Source organism: Stenella coeruleoalba (assembly GCF_951394435.1).
Source record: "Stenella coeruleoalba genome assembly, chromosome: 10".
Lineage (NCBI taxonomy): Eukaryota > Metazoa > Chordata > Mammalia > Artiodactyla > Delphinidae > Stenella > Stenella coeruleoalba.
In genome coordinates this window covers 90,089,570-90,106,915 of record NC_137156.1, presented here as the reverse complement: position 1 = coordinate 90,106,915, position 17,346 = coordinate 90,089,570, and the positions used below count along the sequence as shown (strand labels likewise).

General features: G+C 38.4%; 1 protein-coding gene across 9 annotated transcripts in view; it reads left to right on the top strand.

The window, feature by feature from the left end:
- LOC307193527 (uncharacterized protein) overlaps positions 1 to 17,346 on the top strand; it is a 730,787-nt gene that overhangs the window by 608,739 nt on the left and 104,702 nt on the right. For all 9 annotated transcript variants that reach the window (XM_079935632.1, XM_079935641.1, XM_079935643.1 and 6 more), the window contains one exon: positions 12,821 to 12,976. The gene's annotated coding sequence lies outside the window, so the exon portion shown is untranslated. The remainder of the gene's footprint in view (positions 1 to 12,820; positions 12,977 to 17,346) is intronic.

The following is a 17,346-nucleotide window of genomic DNA, read 5'->3' as shown; positions in this document are numbered from 1 at the left end:
ACTTTATAGATGAGTGGGGTTCTTTAACATCTGACATTCAGTTTCTAAGAAATGTCCCTGTAATTTAAAGTTAGGTTTATTTATGAGAATTTATGATGTTGGTTAGCATTAATTAATTCACTTGTACTTTGAAAAGAAAATGTGTATATGCATATATATGTATGTATGTGTATATATATGTATAATTTAAATTTTGGCTGACAAAAAAGGACATCTTATTAGACATTGCAGGTAGTTTATTACAAACATGAAATATTTTCTCTCATGACTTAGCTCAGCAATTCTACTTTTCATAGTTCCTAAACAAAATAACATTTTGGTCAGTATTCAAAGATTTCTTTTTAATCTGAAATTTCTTTCTAGTGTATGATACAAACAGGAAGAAAAACATCATGAAGGTTGTTTTCATATTTAAACTTACCTTTTTAACATAACAATGAAGTACATAACTTTTAAAACATCACTTGTCACCAAATATACAGGGCCAGATAGCAGATCCTGGGCTCTAAAAGCTTACTATTTCATAAAAACCTCGTCATTCATAAACAAATGTTCAGAGCGCCCAGTTGTTTGCCCATTTTGAAATAGAAGTGTAATCTTTAAAGCTTAAAATCCACAGTTCCTTGCTTTAGGCATTTGACAGAATTCTATGTTGATAAAAATAAAAGTTGTTAAATACCAAGGCTATAGGCTAACATTCAGAAACTTTTTCAAAATGCTCTACCAGGCCAACTCTGTGTTAAAGATTTGACTCTTATTGCTTAACAGAAGATACATCTCTATGGTTAATATGAAAAGAATTCTAAATTGGCTGTTTACTCTCTCATGTCCCCTCCCTGGAAGCCTTGAGTGAAACCCTCCTCAGGATATTAGAAGAGAACATGTGTTGGAGCCATGAATATATATGTTACTCTAGTTTCTTCCTATTGACAAAGTTAGTTATGCAAGTAGAGAATGAGTTCACTACCTTTCTTCCAGATTCTCTTCTATTCTATTCTCTTTAGCATCTCCCCACGCTTTTCTTAAACCCTTAGCAATCTGTAAACTTAGCTCTCTATGAACTTTGTATGGATAGTTCAAACAACAGATGCTGCCCTTTGAAATCTGTTTTGAAATCTGTTGCAAGATGTAATCAAAAGTAAGTAGGTAGGAGAAGAAGGGCAGACCTACATTTGCTGTTTTCTCAATAGCGTGAGCCTGTCGTAAAAGCGTGGTTTCTTACCTCTCTTTTGTTTGAAACACTGACCTTTCTGCAGTAATTAAAGCAGAGTGTGTGGTTTCTGTTCTGTAGAGTTCCCTGGAGTTTTAAATTTACTGTTAATGTGTATGTTTGCTGGGTACTTTCAGACATGACCTGTGCTGTTTTCAATTTTAATTCAAGTTAATGTGGGAAGGTCTTGAGTCAACCTTTAGAAATGCTCATGGGTTGTCATTATAAACAATACAAGATGGCATTCAATAACTGTTAGGAAGGAAGAAATAACTTCGAGTACAAATACACTTTGTGAACAGAGGTTATCAATTATTTTTCTCCTGTGGAATGAAAGCAAGAACATTATTATGTTGAACATAATAGAGTTGTTTACTTAGACTGAAAATATTTGAATCCATCTTGGATTCACCTAAGCTTTAGATCACGTTTGTATTGTCGCCATCACTGAAGCAATGACGTAAAATCAACCACAGAGAAGGAGCTTCAAGATGGCGGAAGAGTAAGATGCGGGGATCACCTTCCTCCCCAACAAATACATCAGAGGTACATCTACATGTGGAACAGCTCCTACAGAACACCTACTGAACGCTGGCAGAAAACCTGAGACCTCCCAAAAGGCAAGAAACACCCCCACATACCTGGGTAGGGCAAAAGAAAAAAACAGAGACATAGAATAGGGACGGGACCTGCACCAGTGGGAGGGAGCTGTGAGCGAGGAAAGATTTCCACACACTAGGAAGCCCCTTCGCTGGCGGAGACTGCGGGTGGTGGAGGGGAGAAGCTTCGGAGCCACGGAGGAGAGCGCAACAACAGGGGTGCGGAGGGCAAAGCAGAGAGATTCCCGCACAGAGGATCGGGGCCGACCGGCACTCACCCGCCGGGGCGGGCGGGGCTGGGAGCTGAGACTCGGGCTTCGGTTGGATCGCTGGGAGAGGACTGGGGTTGGCGGCATGAACACAGCCTGCAGGGGGTTAGTGCGCCACGGCTAGCCGGGAGGGAGTCCGGGTAAAGGTCTGGACCTGACGAAGAGGCAAGAGACCTTTTCTTCCCTCTTTGTTTCCTGGTGTGCGAGGAGAGGGGATTCAGAACGCTGCTTAAAGGAGCTCCAGAGACGGGCACGAGCCGCAGCTAAAAGTGTGGAACCCAGAGACGGGCATGAGATGCTAAGGCTGCTGCTGCCGCCACCAAGAAGCCTGTGTGCGAGCACAGGTCACTATCCACACCCCGCTTCCGGGGAGCCTGTGCAGCCCGCCACTGCCAGGGTCCCGGGATCCAGGGACAACTTCCCCGGGAGAACGCACAGCGCGCCTCGGGCTGGTGCAACGTCATGCCGGCCTGTGCCGCCGCAGGCTCACCCACCATCCGTACCCCTCCCTCCCCCCGGCCTGAGTGAGCCAGAGCCCCCGAAGCAGCTGCTCATTTAACCCCGTCCTGTCTGAGCGAAGAACAGACGCCCTCCAGCGACCTACACGCAGAGGCGGGTCCAAACCCAAAGCTGAACCCCAGGAGCTGGGCAAACAAAGAAGAGAAAGGGAAATCTCCCCCAGCAGCCTCAGGAGCAGCAGATTAAATCTCCACAATCAACTTGATGTACCCTGCATCTGTGGAACATCTGAATAGACAACGAGTCATTCCAAATTGAGGAGCTGAACTTTGGGAGCAACGAGATATATATAGACATAGATATAGATATATTTCCCGTTTAATCTTTTTGTGAGTGTGTATGTGTATGCTTCTGTGTGTGTGATTTTGTCTGTATAGCTTTGCTTTTACCATTTGTCCTAGGGTTCTGCCTGTCCGTTTTTTGTTGTTGTTTTTCTTTTAGTAAAGTTTTTAGCATTTTTTATCATTGGTGGATTTATTTTTTGGTTTGGTTGCTCTCTTCTTTCCTTTTATTACTAAAAAAAATTTTTAATAATTATTTTTTATTTTAATGACTTTCTTTTATTTTACTTTATTTTATCTTCTTCTTTCTTTTTTTTTTTCCCTTTTATTCTGAGTCGTGTGCATGACAGGCTCTTGGTGCTCCAGCCAGGTGTCAGGGCTGTGCCTCTGAGGCGGGAGGGCCAAGTTCAGGAACTGGTCCACAAGAGACCTCCCAGCTCCACGTAATATCAAACGAGAGATCTCCATCTCAACGCCAAGACCCAGATCCACTCAACGACCAGCAAGCTACAGTGCTGGACACCCCATGCCAAACTACTAGCAAGACAGGAACACAACCCCATCCATTAGCAGAGAGGCTGTCTAAAATCATAATAAGCTCACAGACACCCCAAAACACACCACCAGTTGTGGACCTGCCCACCAGAAAGACAAGATCCAGCCTCATCCACCAGAACATAGGCACTAGTCCCCTCCACCAGGAAGCCTACACAACCCACTGAACCAACCTTAGCCACTGGGGGCAGACACCAAAAACAACAGAAACTATGAACCTACAGCCTGCGAAAAGGAGACCCCAAACACAGTAAGTTAAGCAAAATGAGAAGACAGAGAAACACACAGCAGATGAAGGAACAAGGCAAAAACCCACCAGACCTAAAAAATGAAGAGGAAATAGGCAGTCTACCTGAAAAAGAATTCAGAATAAAGATGATCCAAAATCTTGGAAATACAATAGAGAAAGTACAAGAAACGTTTAACAAGGACCTAGAAGAACTACAGAGCAAACAAACAGTGATGAACAACACAATAAATGAAATTAAAAATTCTCTAGAAGGAATCAATAGCAGAATAACTGAGTCAGAAGAACGGATAAGTGACCTGGAAGATAAAATAGTGGAAATAACTACTGCAAAGCAGAATAAAGAAAAAAGAATGAAAACAATTGAGGACAGTCTCAGAGACCTCTGGGACAACATTAAATGCACCAACATTTGAATTATAGGTGTCCGAGAAGAAGAAGAGAAAAAGAAAGGGACTGAGAAAATATTTGAAGAGATTATAGTGAAAACTTCTCTAATATGGGAAAGGAAATAGTTAATCAAGTCCAGGAAGCACAGAGAGTCCCATACAGGATAAATCCAAGGAGAAACACGCCAAGACACATACTAATCAAACTATCAAAAATTAAATAGAAAGAACAAATATTAAAAGGATCAAGGGAAAAACAACAAGTAACACAAAGGGGAATCCCCATAAGGTTAACAGCTGATCTTTCAGCACAACCACTGCAAGCCAGAAGGGAGTGGCAGGACATATTTAAAGTGATGGAAGAGAAAAACCTACAACCAAGATTACTGAACCCAGCAAGGACCTCATTCAGATTTGACAGAGAAATTAAAAGTTTACAGACAAGCAAAAGCTAAGAGAATTCAGCACCACCAAACCAGCTTTACAACAAATGCTAAAGGAACTTCTCTAGGCAGGAAACACAAGAGAAGGGAAAGACCTACAATAATAAACCCAAAACAATTAAGAAAATGGTAATAGGAACATACATATCGATAATTACCTTAAATGTAAATAGATTAAATGCTGCAACCAAAAGACATAGACTGGCTGAATGCATACAAAAACAAGACCCATATATATGCTGCCTACAAGAGACCCACTTCAGACCTAGGGACACATACAGACTGTAAGTGAGGGGATGGAAAAAAATATTCCATGCAAATGGAAAACAAAAGAAAGCTGGAGTAACAATTCTCATATCAGACAAAATAGACTTTAAAACAAAGACTATTACAAGAGACAAAGAAGGACACTACATAATGATGAAGGGATCAATCAAATAAGAACATATAACAATTGTAAACATTTATTCACCCTACATAGGAGCACCTCAATACATATGGCAAATGCTAACAGCCATAAAAGGGGATATCGACAGTGACACAATAATAGTAGGGGACTTTAACACCCCACTTTCACCAATGGACAGAGCATCGAAAATGAAAATAAATAAGGAAACACAAGCTTTAAATGATACATTTAACAAGATGGACTTAATTGATACTTATAGGACATTCCATCCAAAAACAACAGACTACTCTTTCTTCTCAAGTGTTCATGGACCATTCTCTAGGATAGATTGCATCTTGGGTCACATATCAAGCCTTGCTAAATTTAAGAAAATTGAAATTGTATCAACTATCTTTTCCAATAACAGTGCTATGAGACTGGATATCAATTACAGGAAAAAATCTGTAAGAAATACAAACACATGGAGGCTAAACAACACAGTACTTAATAACCAAGAGATCACTGAAGAAATCAAAGAGGAAATCAAAAAATACCTAGAAACAAATGACAATGAAAACACAACTACCCAAAACCTATGGGATACAGCAAAAGCAGTTCTAAGAGGGAAGTTTATAGCTATACAAGCCTACCTTAAGAAACAAGAAACATCTCAAATAAACAACCTAACGTTACACCTAAATCAATTAGAGAAAGAAGAACAAAAAAACCCCAAAGTTAGCAGAAGGAAAGAAATCATAAAGATCAAAGCAGAAGTAAATGAAAAAGAAATGAAGGAAGCAATAGGAAAGATCAATAAAACTAAAAGCTGGTTCTTTGAGAAGATAAACAAAATTGGGAAAGCATTAGTCAGACTCATCAAGAAAACAAAGGAGAAGACCCATATCAGTAGAATTAGAAATGAAAAAGGAGAAGTAACCAATGACACTGCAGAAATACAATGGATCATGAGAGATTGCTACAAGCAACTATATGCCAATAAAGTAGACAACCTGGAAGACATGGACGAATTCTTAGAAAAGCACAACCTTCCAAGACTGAACCAGGAAGAAACAGAAAATGTAAACAGACCAATCACAAGCACTGAAATTGAAACTGTGATTAAATATCTTCCAGCAAAAAAAAGCCCAGGACCAGATGGATTCATACGTGAATTCTGTCAAGCATTTAGAGAAGCGCTAACACCTATCCTTCGCAAACGCTTCCAAATTATAGCAGAGGTAGAAACACTCCCAAACTCATTCTATGTGGTCAGCATCACTCTGATACCAAAATCAGACAAAGATGCCACAAAAAAAGAAAACTACAGGCCAATACCACTGATGGACATAGATGCAAAAATCCTCAACAAATTACTAGCAAACAGAATCCAGCAGCACATTAAAAGGATCATACGTTGGAGCTTCCCTGGTGGTGCAGTGGTTGAGAGCCCGCCTACCGATGCAGGAGACACGGGTTCGTGCCCTAGTCCGGGAAGATATCACATGCCGCGGAGCGGCTGGGCCCGTGAGCCATGGCCACCGAGCCTGCGCGTCTGGAGCCTGTGCTCCGCAATGGGAGAGGCCCCAACAGTGAGAGGCCCGTGTACTGCAAAAAAGATCATACATTACATTATGATCAGGTGGGGTGTATCCGAGGAATGCAAGGATTCTTCAATATACACAAATCAATCAACGTGATACACCATATTAACAAATTGAAGGAGAAAAACCATATGATCATCTCAATAGATGCAGAGAAAGCTTTCGACAAAATTCAACGCCCATTTATGATAAAAACCCTCCAGAAAGTAGGCATACAGGGAACTTTCCTCAACATAATAAAGGTCATATATAACAAACCCACAGCCAACATCGTCCTCAATGGTGAAAAACTGAAACCATTTCCACTAAGATCAGGAACAAGACACGGTTGCCTTGTCTTGTTCAACATAGTTATTCAACATAGTTTTGGAAGTTTTAGCCAGAGCAATCAGAGAAGAAAAAGAAATAAAAGGAATCCAAACTGGAAAGGAAGAAGTAAAGTTGTCCCTGTTTGCAGATGACATGATACCATACATAGAGAATCCTAATGATGCTACCAGAAAACTACTAGAGCTAATCAATAAATTTGGTAAAGTAGCAGGATACAAATTAATGCACAGAAATCTCTTGCATTCCTATACACTAATGATGAAAAATCTGAAAGCGAAATTAAGAAAACACTCCGATTTACCATTGCAACAAAAAGAATAAAATATCTAGGAATAAACCTACCTAAGGAGACAAAAGACCTGTATGCAGAAAATTATAAGACACTGATGAAAGAAATTGAAGATGATACAAATAGATGGAGAGATATAACATGTTCTTGGATTGGAAGAATCAATATTGTGAAAATGACTCTACTACCCAAAGCAATCTACAGATTCCCTGCAAGCCCTATCAAAGTACCACTGGCATTTTTCACAGAACTAGCACAAAAAATTTCACAATTTGTATGGAAACACAAAAGAGTCCGAATAGCCAAAGCAATCTTGAGAAGGAAAAACGGAGCTGGAGGAATCAGGCTCCCTGACTTCAGAGTATACTAGAAAGCTATAGTAATCAAGACAGTATGGTACTGGCACAAAAACAGAAATAAAATTCAATGGAACAGAATAGAAAGCCCAGAGATAAACCCATGTACATATGGTCACCTTATCTTTGATAAAGGAGGCAAGAATACACAGTGGAGAAAAGACAGCCTCTTCAATAATTGGTGCTGGGAAAACTGGACAGCTACATGTAAAAGAATGAAATTAGAACACTCCCTAACACCATACACAAAAATAAATGCAAAATGGATTAAAGACCTAAATGTAAGGCCAGACACTATCAAACTCTTAGAGGAAAACATAGGCAGAACATTCTATGACATAAATCACAGCAAGATCCTTTTTGACCCACCTCCTAGAGAAATGGAAATAAAAACAAAAATAAACAAATGGGACCTAATGAAACTTAAAACCTTTTGCACAGCAAAGGAAATCATAAACAAGATGAAAAGTCAACCCTCAGAATGGGAGAAAATATTTGCAAATGAAGCAACTGACAAAGGATTAATCTCCAAAATTTACAAGCAGCTCATGCAGCTGAATATCAAAAAAACAACCCAATCCAAAAATGGGCAGAAGACCTAAATAGACATTTCTCCAAAGAAGATATACAGATTACCAACAAACACATGAAAGGATGCTCAACATCACTAATCATTAGAGAAATGCAAATCAAAACTACAATGAGATATCATCTCACAGTGGTCCGAATGGCCATCATCAAAAAATCTACAAACAGTAAATGCTGGAGAGGGTGTGGAGAAAAGCGAGACCTCTTGCACTGTTGGTGAGAATGTATGATACAGCCACTATGGAGGACAGTTTGGAGGTTCCTTAAAAAATTAAAAGTAGAACTACCATATACCCAGCAATCCCATTACTAGGTATATACCCTGAGAAAACCATAATTCAAAAAGAGTCATGTACCACAATGTTCACTGCAGCTCTATTTACAATAGCCAGGACATGGAAGCAACCTAAGTGTCTGTCAGCAGATGAATGGATAAAGATGTGGCACATATATACAATGGAATATTACTTAGCCATATAAAGGAACAAAACTGAGTTATTTGTAGTGAAGTGGATGGACCTAGAGACTGTCATACAGAGTTAAGTAGGTCAGAAAGAAAAACAAATACCATATGCTAACACATATATATCGGATCTAAAAAAGAAAAACGAAAGGTCAGAAAAATCTAGGGGCAAGACGGGAATAAAGATGCAGACCTACTAGAGAGTGGACTTGAGGAAATGGGGAGGGGGTAGTGTAAGCTGTGACAGAGTAAGAGAGTGGCATGGGCATATATACACTACCAAACGTAAAATAGATAGCTAGTGGGAAGCAGCTGCATAGCACAGGGAGATCAGCTCGGTGCTTTTTGACCACCTAGAGGGGTGGGATAGGGAGGGTGGGAGGGAGGGAGACGCAAGAGGGAAGAGATATGGGAACATATGTATATGTATAACTGATTCACTTTGTTATAAAGCAGAAACTGAGTCACCATTGTAAAGCAATTATACTCTAATGAAGATGTTAAAAATTAAAAAGTAAAATAAAGTAAAATAAACCACAAATCTCAGAGTGTCAAACGATGTTTAAACTTAAATGTTATTTTTCATCATATCACTTTAGATTAAACAAAATTTCTTTCAGATATTATAAAATTATCATGACAATAGTTTGGCAATGACCGCCTCGTGAAAGATTGTAAATATTTAACGTTTTCCCCAAAAATCTTATATAATAGTGTTTCCGAAAAAGAAATATTGTTTGTAACCTAGAAATTAGTGAAGCAAATGCCCAGTAAAACCATCAAAAGACAGTAATGCACCCCATAGAATGCATGATGAATAGAGTTGCTTTTGTCTCCTGACTTTTTAAAATGTCTTCCTGCTCTCTATCAGTGATTCTTGAAATCCACCACCTCTTCAGATCCTCTCAGAGATGTTTCATTAGGTAGAAAAGAAATAAATTATGAAACAGCAGGAATTGAGCTGAAAAAAGTTAGAACCAATGTAATCCAATATTTGCATATGTGTGTTCACTACATTTAATAATAATAATGATTAATCAACTTGTTTCACGGAATTCTTTTCATTCGAAGATAAATGACTGTCTAGGCAGGAGCTGGCATATTTGTTAACCAATAATGTGCTTTATCGTGTTAGTGGTTTAAACATGGTGTTTGATATTTTTTTCAAATTATAACATTGTTTCAAGCATCATAGTTAAAAAGCCCTTCAAAATGCCACAAAGAAATCATTAGTCTAGTAGAGTATATTTTTGTATAATTGATGACAGCTGTGTAATGATGTGGTAAGCTGGCAATTAGGCATAATTTGCTTATGCAAGTTAGATGAAAAAAATGGGAATCAATATTCAATCTACACCTATGTGAAAAGCAATTAGTTTAATTGATGGGGAAAAACCCTCAACAATGGCTAATTATTCCAAAATGACCTGAAACACTCATGCAAATTAGTAGAATTAATTATACATGAATGGCTAGATTATATAAATCATTTTTAAAACCTTGAAGTTTCTATAGTTATTCATATAATGTAGTAGGAAGGGTGATTTGATAACATAATGGATGCACCTTAGAGAATAATCATCAGGTTTTGCTTACAATCTGTTGGCACGATGCCATCTCAAAATGGACAATATTGAATACAACAAAACACATGTCATAGCTTCTCACTCAGGTTTAATAGTTCAACAAAGAAACATTCATCCAATAAGACACTGCTTTGTATAATTATTATTTTCTCTCAGTTCCTACTTGGCATCTACGGAAATTACTGAGAAACTTGTAACATTTTATTTTCTCTTCTCGAGTAAAACTCAAATATCTTGATTTACTTATCACCAACACTGGTTTTCTTCATGAAATAGATGACGATTTACTCTGTACTTATTCTGCATTTTATTCATCACGTAACCATGCCATTCTCGTCATTACTTCTTATGAAAGAAGCAGTTTCACGAGTGTCTGAAAACAACGTATTTGCTATACATCTGAGATTAATTTTAATTCAGGGCTGATTCGCATTATCAATATATCAATCTGTAATCTAAATATTACATATGGATTCACTGACGACTTTTTTGAACTCCAAGCCCAAGCAACATAATGGATTTTAAATAAATTAGGGACAATGCCACAAACAAAAGCAAGTATTTGGGTCTGACTTCATTCTCTGATGTAAAATTATAAAACAGAAGTCCCGTTGTTACAAGAAATTTGCTTCAGCTGAAGTGGTTTCTGATATAAAGATAATATTTTTAGGAAGAAAAACATACACACACACACACTCAGAAGATGGGTGATGCCCTAACTCAGGTTGCCTATTTTGGTAGGTACCCCACATTTCAGAATATCTTTAAACTTATCTCAGTATCTTATTCTGCAGAAAATCAAAAACAGCTCACACAATGATTCCTTTTCTTATAAGCTTGCCTTCACAGTGCTGCTAGAGTTTCATTCTAAGATAAACCTAAGTATCTTCACTATTTTTAATGTTTGTCGGTTAGTCTATCCCTAGTTCATCAGTGGTCTCTATAAAACCTTGCTTTTTAACTTGCAATTCTAGTCTTCATCTTTCCCTTCAACATCATAGCTTTATCCTTGTGTAAGTCGGCCCTGTGGTGCTGGCCAGTGGCATAACACAGTGGCATTAACACTCTATAAGGACTCTGCACACATTCTCACAAATTATGGAAAGATATTAAGCATGAATCTTCAGAATGCCCAAGTGCATTTTACAGCAGCTCTGATAACACTCTGAGCTGTATTACATTTTTGTTCTGAATGGGAGCCCCTCAGGGAGGAGGTAAAAAGTTATCTGCTGTCGAAAAGCCTTGATGTGTTTCCAGTCATGGAAGTTTCACACTTGAGAACTGAACACAGTTTTGTATGGAATATTTTGACCTTCTCCAGAGAATGAACAAGTCTGAAAACAAATAATAGAAGTGTAGGGCTGTGAGCTCTGCCACTGGCTCCTGGTCGTTGCAGGTCTTTTCATAGCTGCTTATTGAACCCATAGAATTTGGAGTTATCAACCTTGTGATTCACCAGAGTCCTATTATCTGGACCTTGTAGGGTGACCAGGGGCAAAAGTTTCTCACCCGAGCGTTGCAATAAGAATTTCAAATTCCTGATCACCTTTCTGAATTTAAATAGGAACTCAATAGGTTTGGAATATGTTGTTTTATATTTGTTTATGTACTTTTATTTTAATTATCTCACAGTCTTTACCACAACTGTATGACTTAAGCAAAGCATTGTACGTAGGGGGTGTTGAGTCATAGATGAAAAAAGAAAAGGAACCGTAGGATGAGAAAATGTTCACATAGAATGTTGGCCCCAGAACTAAGGTTAGTCTATGATACTTTTCTTCTAGGTGTGGAAGTTGTTGCTAGATTGGGCTGCTCATCTAAAGGGTTGGTATGATCTGTTCAACTCAGCAAGCAGTTCACAATCAATGTCCCTGCATCAATCCTAGGTCCCCAATTACAGCATACACAAAATATATTGAACCCCTCCAATCTTTAAGACCGTCTACTTCAAAATTACAGAAGTCTTAGCATTTAGGAAACAGGAGAAATCTTAGAGAATGTCTAAAGCAGCAGTTCTCAACCTGGCTGTACTTTGGAAACCCCCGGGAAGGTCTAAAAACTGACACCTGGGTTCCACCCACATCTGTTGGTCTGGAGTGCACCCTGGACAGTGGGATTTTTAAAAATTTCTCCAGAGGATTCATAAGTATAGCCAAGATTGGGAACAGTATTGTCATAGATCTGAGGCAGTATTGTAGGACTTAGAAACTTCTATGCCTATGGGAGCCAAAAAGGTTACATAAAAGAGGGAAGTAGGACAGGTATAAGAAAAATAACATTGCTATCTCTTATTGCTTATTTTTTCTACTCTTGATTGAAATATGCATAAGAGAAATATTGTTTCACCATATATAAGAAAAACACCTGTACAAGCTCAATGTCAAATGGTAATTGGGGGGTCGTAGGAAGTGTTGGGGATTGTGTTTAACTAGAAAATGCATGACCATCTAAAGTGGCAAATGCTAAGCTCCAGGTGAATTCGGGCTTAGAGTGTACAGATCTATTGATTTCGTCAAGAGAATATAACTTTTTTTTAAATTTCAAATTGCTTGTTGGTTTAAATGCTGGCTCATTCAATAACTAACTAATTAAAAAAAAATTAAACAGGAGAGCTTTATAGTCAGAGTGGAGTAGAAGGAAATGAGTGTCTAAGGAGGAGGCCTTCCCAGCTCTTACCCAGTTTTGTTGTTTTTTTTTTAAACCACAGGGTTAGGGTGAAGTTCAGGCTGCATATGTGGTCTCCACCAACACTGCCCTGGGAGTTGGGAGCTTATCACTGCCTGACGTGGATGAGAGATCCATTTCCCTGCTCTGCTTTTTCTGACACCACCTGGTGGGATTTTGAACACCTCCGTGCTGCCTGGTAAGCACAGTCTAGGCTCCGCACTTGGCTTTTGCTGATGGGGGTGGGACTATAATCTTTTCAGAGGTGCTTGACTAGAGTAATGCATTATTTTCTGAAAATTGTCTTTCTTCTGAGGCTATTTCATTTCTCCTCCTTGGGCTAGAGAGAGCGGGCTTTTCTTGAGCCACCTTTGTCTATATACATTGACCTTCCTGAGTTGCTGGCTCCTTTACCTTTACGTCTGTGCTATGAGTCAAAAAGAAAACACAAAGTATTCACCACCATGTTGTCCTTGGGTCTCAGGACCTTTAGCCTGCCTGCCTTCTTTCCTCCACCTTCAGAGTCTTCTTTTGTTTGTTTTGTATAAATGTCCAGGGTTTTTAGCTTCACTTAGCAGGAAGAAAAGGGTAAATGTGTCTACTCCAGCTCTCTGGACGTGGGAGTTGTTTAAAATATAATTTTTAGAAAAGAACTCTAAGAGATCAGTTAGCCATCACTTGCAATATCTAGTAACTCTGTTAATAAAAAGACATTTATTTCACTGTTTTCCTTTTAAAAATATATCATCTCCTACTGATGGATAGTACTTGGACTTCCTCTCAGTGATTTGCTTTCAATTCTACAGTATAAACCTAAGAGACTCACCTCACTGCTTAGTCCCTGAGAAATCTAGCACACAGCAGTTTGTGTTTACAAAGCTCACTGACAGCATTAGCTCAACTATACTGAGCTGGAGTATGTGAAACGTTCAGCATTTCTATGGCATTCTCACCCATTTTCCTCCCACTGACACCTAAATTTCAGACAGAGCAAAGAACCGGAGGAGGACAGATCAGAGCAAATAAAATATAAATTAGGGCCTCTTCATTAAATTCAAACCCTAGAAAAGCTGGTAAATGTAACTTCTTACTGGTATTTTTAAAGCTATAAAAATTGGACACAATAAAAGCAATCCCATAAAACTTTTATAATTGTTATTGTAAAATGTATTTTCAAATCAGTAGTCCAGACACAAAGCTCTCTTAGAGCTTTAAAATCAGCGTATTGTGCTTACTTAGGAGCATTGTACTGTTCTAATAGTGTAAGCTTGTGAGTATGCAGCTGCCTAAAATTGTATACTCTGTACCCAAGACATCGCCTACCCCAGTGCAAGGCATCAATAAATGCCTGTTAATTGAATTTTGAATAATGAAATACATACTGCTACCCACCCCCCCTTCCAAGTTCTCATCCTGGTCTTTAGGAAATGTCCCTAACATTCCAGAAGAGTACTACTTGGTACTCATAACTGTAGCATTGAGTAAATGCTTTGAGTGTTCAGTATACATGTAGATAATATACTACTTCCTTGACTCTCAGAATCCCCCTCTTAATTTCCTATCTCTTGATTTGACATCACTCTAGGTGTGTCAGTTCCTTAAGAAGCTACATTCTTCACATTTCATTGGGCGCTCCTCTTGATTTTAAATTTTATGAGCCTGAACATCAATACCTGTCCTCACTAGTTTTACCTTGGCATGCGGCCTGTCAAGGTGATTTTATTCAGCTACCCCGTGTGTCACTGTGGGTCAAGAAGTGTACTATTGGGGAAGACTGCTGATATCTTTTGACTAAAGCCACCCCTTCCATGTCAGTGGGCAGCAGGACCCAATCTCTCATGATCCAGAAATACGTAGCAATCAAGCACCTTCTTGATGTCGTAAGGGCACGCAGAATGAAAACACAAACACCAGCCCATCCTAGGAAAGTCAATGATACCTTGATGATAAGCAAGTCAACATAGGCTGGTATCCTTCAGATTCATGAAGATAGCAACCAACAAAAATGCAAAAGGGTCTGTCATACATCTGTAGAGGATTGTCCTGTGGAAAAGGAATGAGACTCATGCTAAATATTAACAAGGGTGGAGTTTGTCACCATGTAGAAACTTCAAGTGGATAAACTCGATCTCAATATGAGGAAGAACTTTCTAACTGAACAAACTGACTTGTTTTAGGACAGGCTCCCTCAGAAGACAGTGAGTCCTACCACTAAAATTATTCGAGTTTAGACTAGACATTAAACTCCACATGTAAAACTCAGTTGCTTCACAAGAAGGTAAGTTTTAAATGGAAATTAGCAGGGTTAGGTTAAACTTCCTCCTAATACCAGCATTCTGGGATCCTATCAAAGATGAGCTCAGTCTGCCGATGTTTGCCTGCAAACACTCAGAAAGAAAGAAACAAAGAAAAAGAGCCGAAGCATAAATAACTGGAAATAGATACCAACCCAGAAGTAACACCTACTCTACAACTAATTGCTGGTGTGATTATCCTCTAATTGCATAGCTGTGAATGTGTCTTTTCTTTTCAAATCTTCTGCCAAGATGGCTAAATCCAAGCATAGTTTACAGCAACTGTAATAGGGAAATATATTTTGGAGTAGAATTTGTTGAGTCCTTGTCAGTACCTGTCATTATTTTATTTGATATTATTGACTTCAATAGCATTCTCAGGTGATATTTCCTAGATTAACGAGTGGATTTTTGCATAGAGGAAAGTAAACACTTTTCTCTTAATGAAATGCATTAAAGAATTAACTTTATGTCAGTCCATTTTATAGAAGTGGTATTTCTAAGCCCTGTTAAAACTGTTTTATAGACTTCCTAACTGCTGAAACACATTAGGAGGTAATCACATTAGATGTTGCCTGCTGAGTCTGACAAGACTTGGTCTGTAGTTTAAAGTAACTGTTCCAATAGTACAGTCAGCTCACTAGTAGCTGAGTGACTCTAAGTGAAATAACCTGACTGCACCATTAGTCCAAATGAGCACTTCAGTCCCATTTATGCTTCATTTGAAACTAAGATTAGGAAGATGTCACTTATAAAAATGAGCTTCATTATAATATTATCCTCAAGGGTCAGGATAGTGGGCATATATTAAGGTGAAACCTCATACAAATTTTTAAATCATGTGTCTGTTAGTTTTTGATTACAAGCACCTATTACCTACATAGTCAAATCATAGCAATCCCTATGATATAATAAATCTTAATATAGCCATTTCAGTTTATCACTGTTAGATGAAGATCAAGCAGACTTTAATTTGTTACCCTTGACAAAGCCCAGTCCCCAAGGTGTTGATGGAAATTTTACCTTAATAACCACAGTAGCTAGCCTTAAAGATCCACCCCCGCCCCTGCCTCCCATGATCCCAGCTTCCTGCTATTCAGACCCTTATGCAGTCTTCTCCCATACTGTACCATGGTTGGTCTGTGTGACCATAGAATACAGCAGAGATGATGGTATGTCACTTGTAAGATTAGCTTGGGTTGCCTCTCTTGCATAGCTCTTCCTGAAGGAAGCCAGCTGCCATGTTGTGAGGATACTTGAGCAGCCTATAGAGAAGGCCATATGGCAAGGAAATGAGGTATCTGGTCTCAGGAACTATGCAAAATAATACGTGTTTGTTGTTTTAAGCTACTAAATTTAGGATTTTTTTTAACATCTTTATTGGAGTATAATTGCTTTACAATGGTGTGTTAGTTTCTGCTTTGTAACAAAGTGAATCAGTTATACATATACATACGTTCCCATATCTCTTCCCTCTTGCGTCTCCCTCCCTCCCACCCTCCCTATCCCACCCCTCTAGGTGGTCACAAACTACCGAGCTGATAAATTTACGATTATTTTAATGCAGTTATAGATAACTAAATTCAGATTTTAGCACCTTAGAAATGGAATGCTGCAATAACAAAAATTCTAAAATATGAGAATGACTTTGGAACGGAGGGCTGGAAAGAAGCAAGAAAAGATGTAAAGATTTTGAGGAGTGTGCTAATGAAAACTTAAAGTGCCTTGAACACAAGGATTTAAAGGAAAATGAAGAAAATCTTATAGAAAACTGGAGTTTAGCAATACTGTTGCCTGTAGTAATGTACAAGGTAGAAAATGTGCCTAAAGAGCTGGGTGATCTTGCTGAAAACTTTTCTGAGCAAAGTATTTAAAGAATCCCTTGATTTCTCCTTGCTGCTTATAAGAAAATTTAAAAGGAGAGATAAACTAAAGGAAGGGTTGTTAAACAAGAAGAGATCATTTTCATGCTAGTTATATGATGTTAATAAATATGTAATGAAAAGAGATGACATGAAAAATTCATTAAAATATGCAAGAAGTAGGAAATTTGAACAGACTTATTAACATGAAGTAAATTGAATTGGTAGTTAAAGACATGTTTCCATTCCAGCAGCACTTACCCACCCTAATTTTTTTAAAAAAATTAATCCTAGGTGAATTCAGCTGACAATTACCAAACTATCCAGGATAACTTATTCTATGCTTATTAATTCCCTGGGGCTACTGTAATGAACTAGCACATAATATGTGGCTCAAAACAACAGAAATTTGT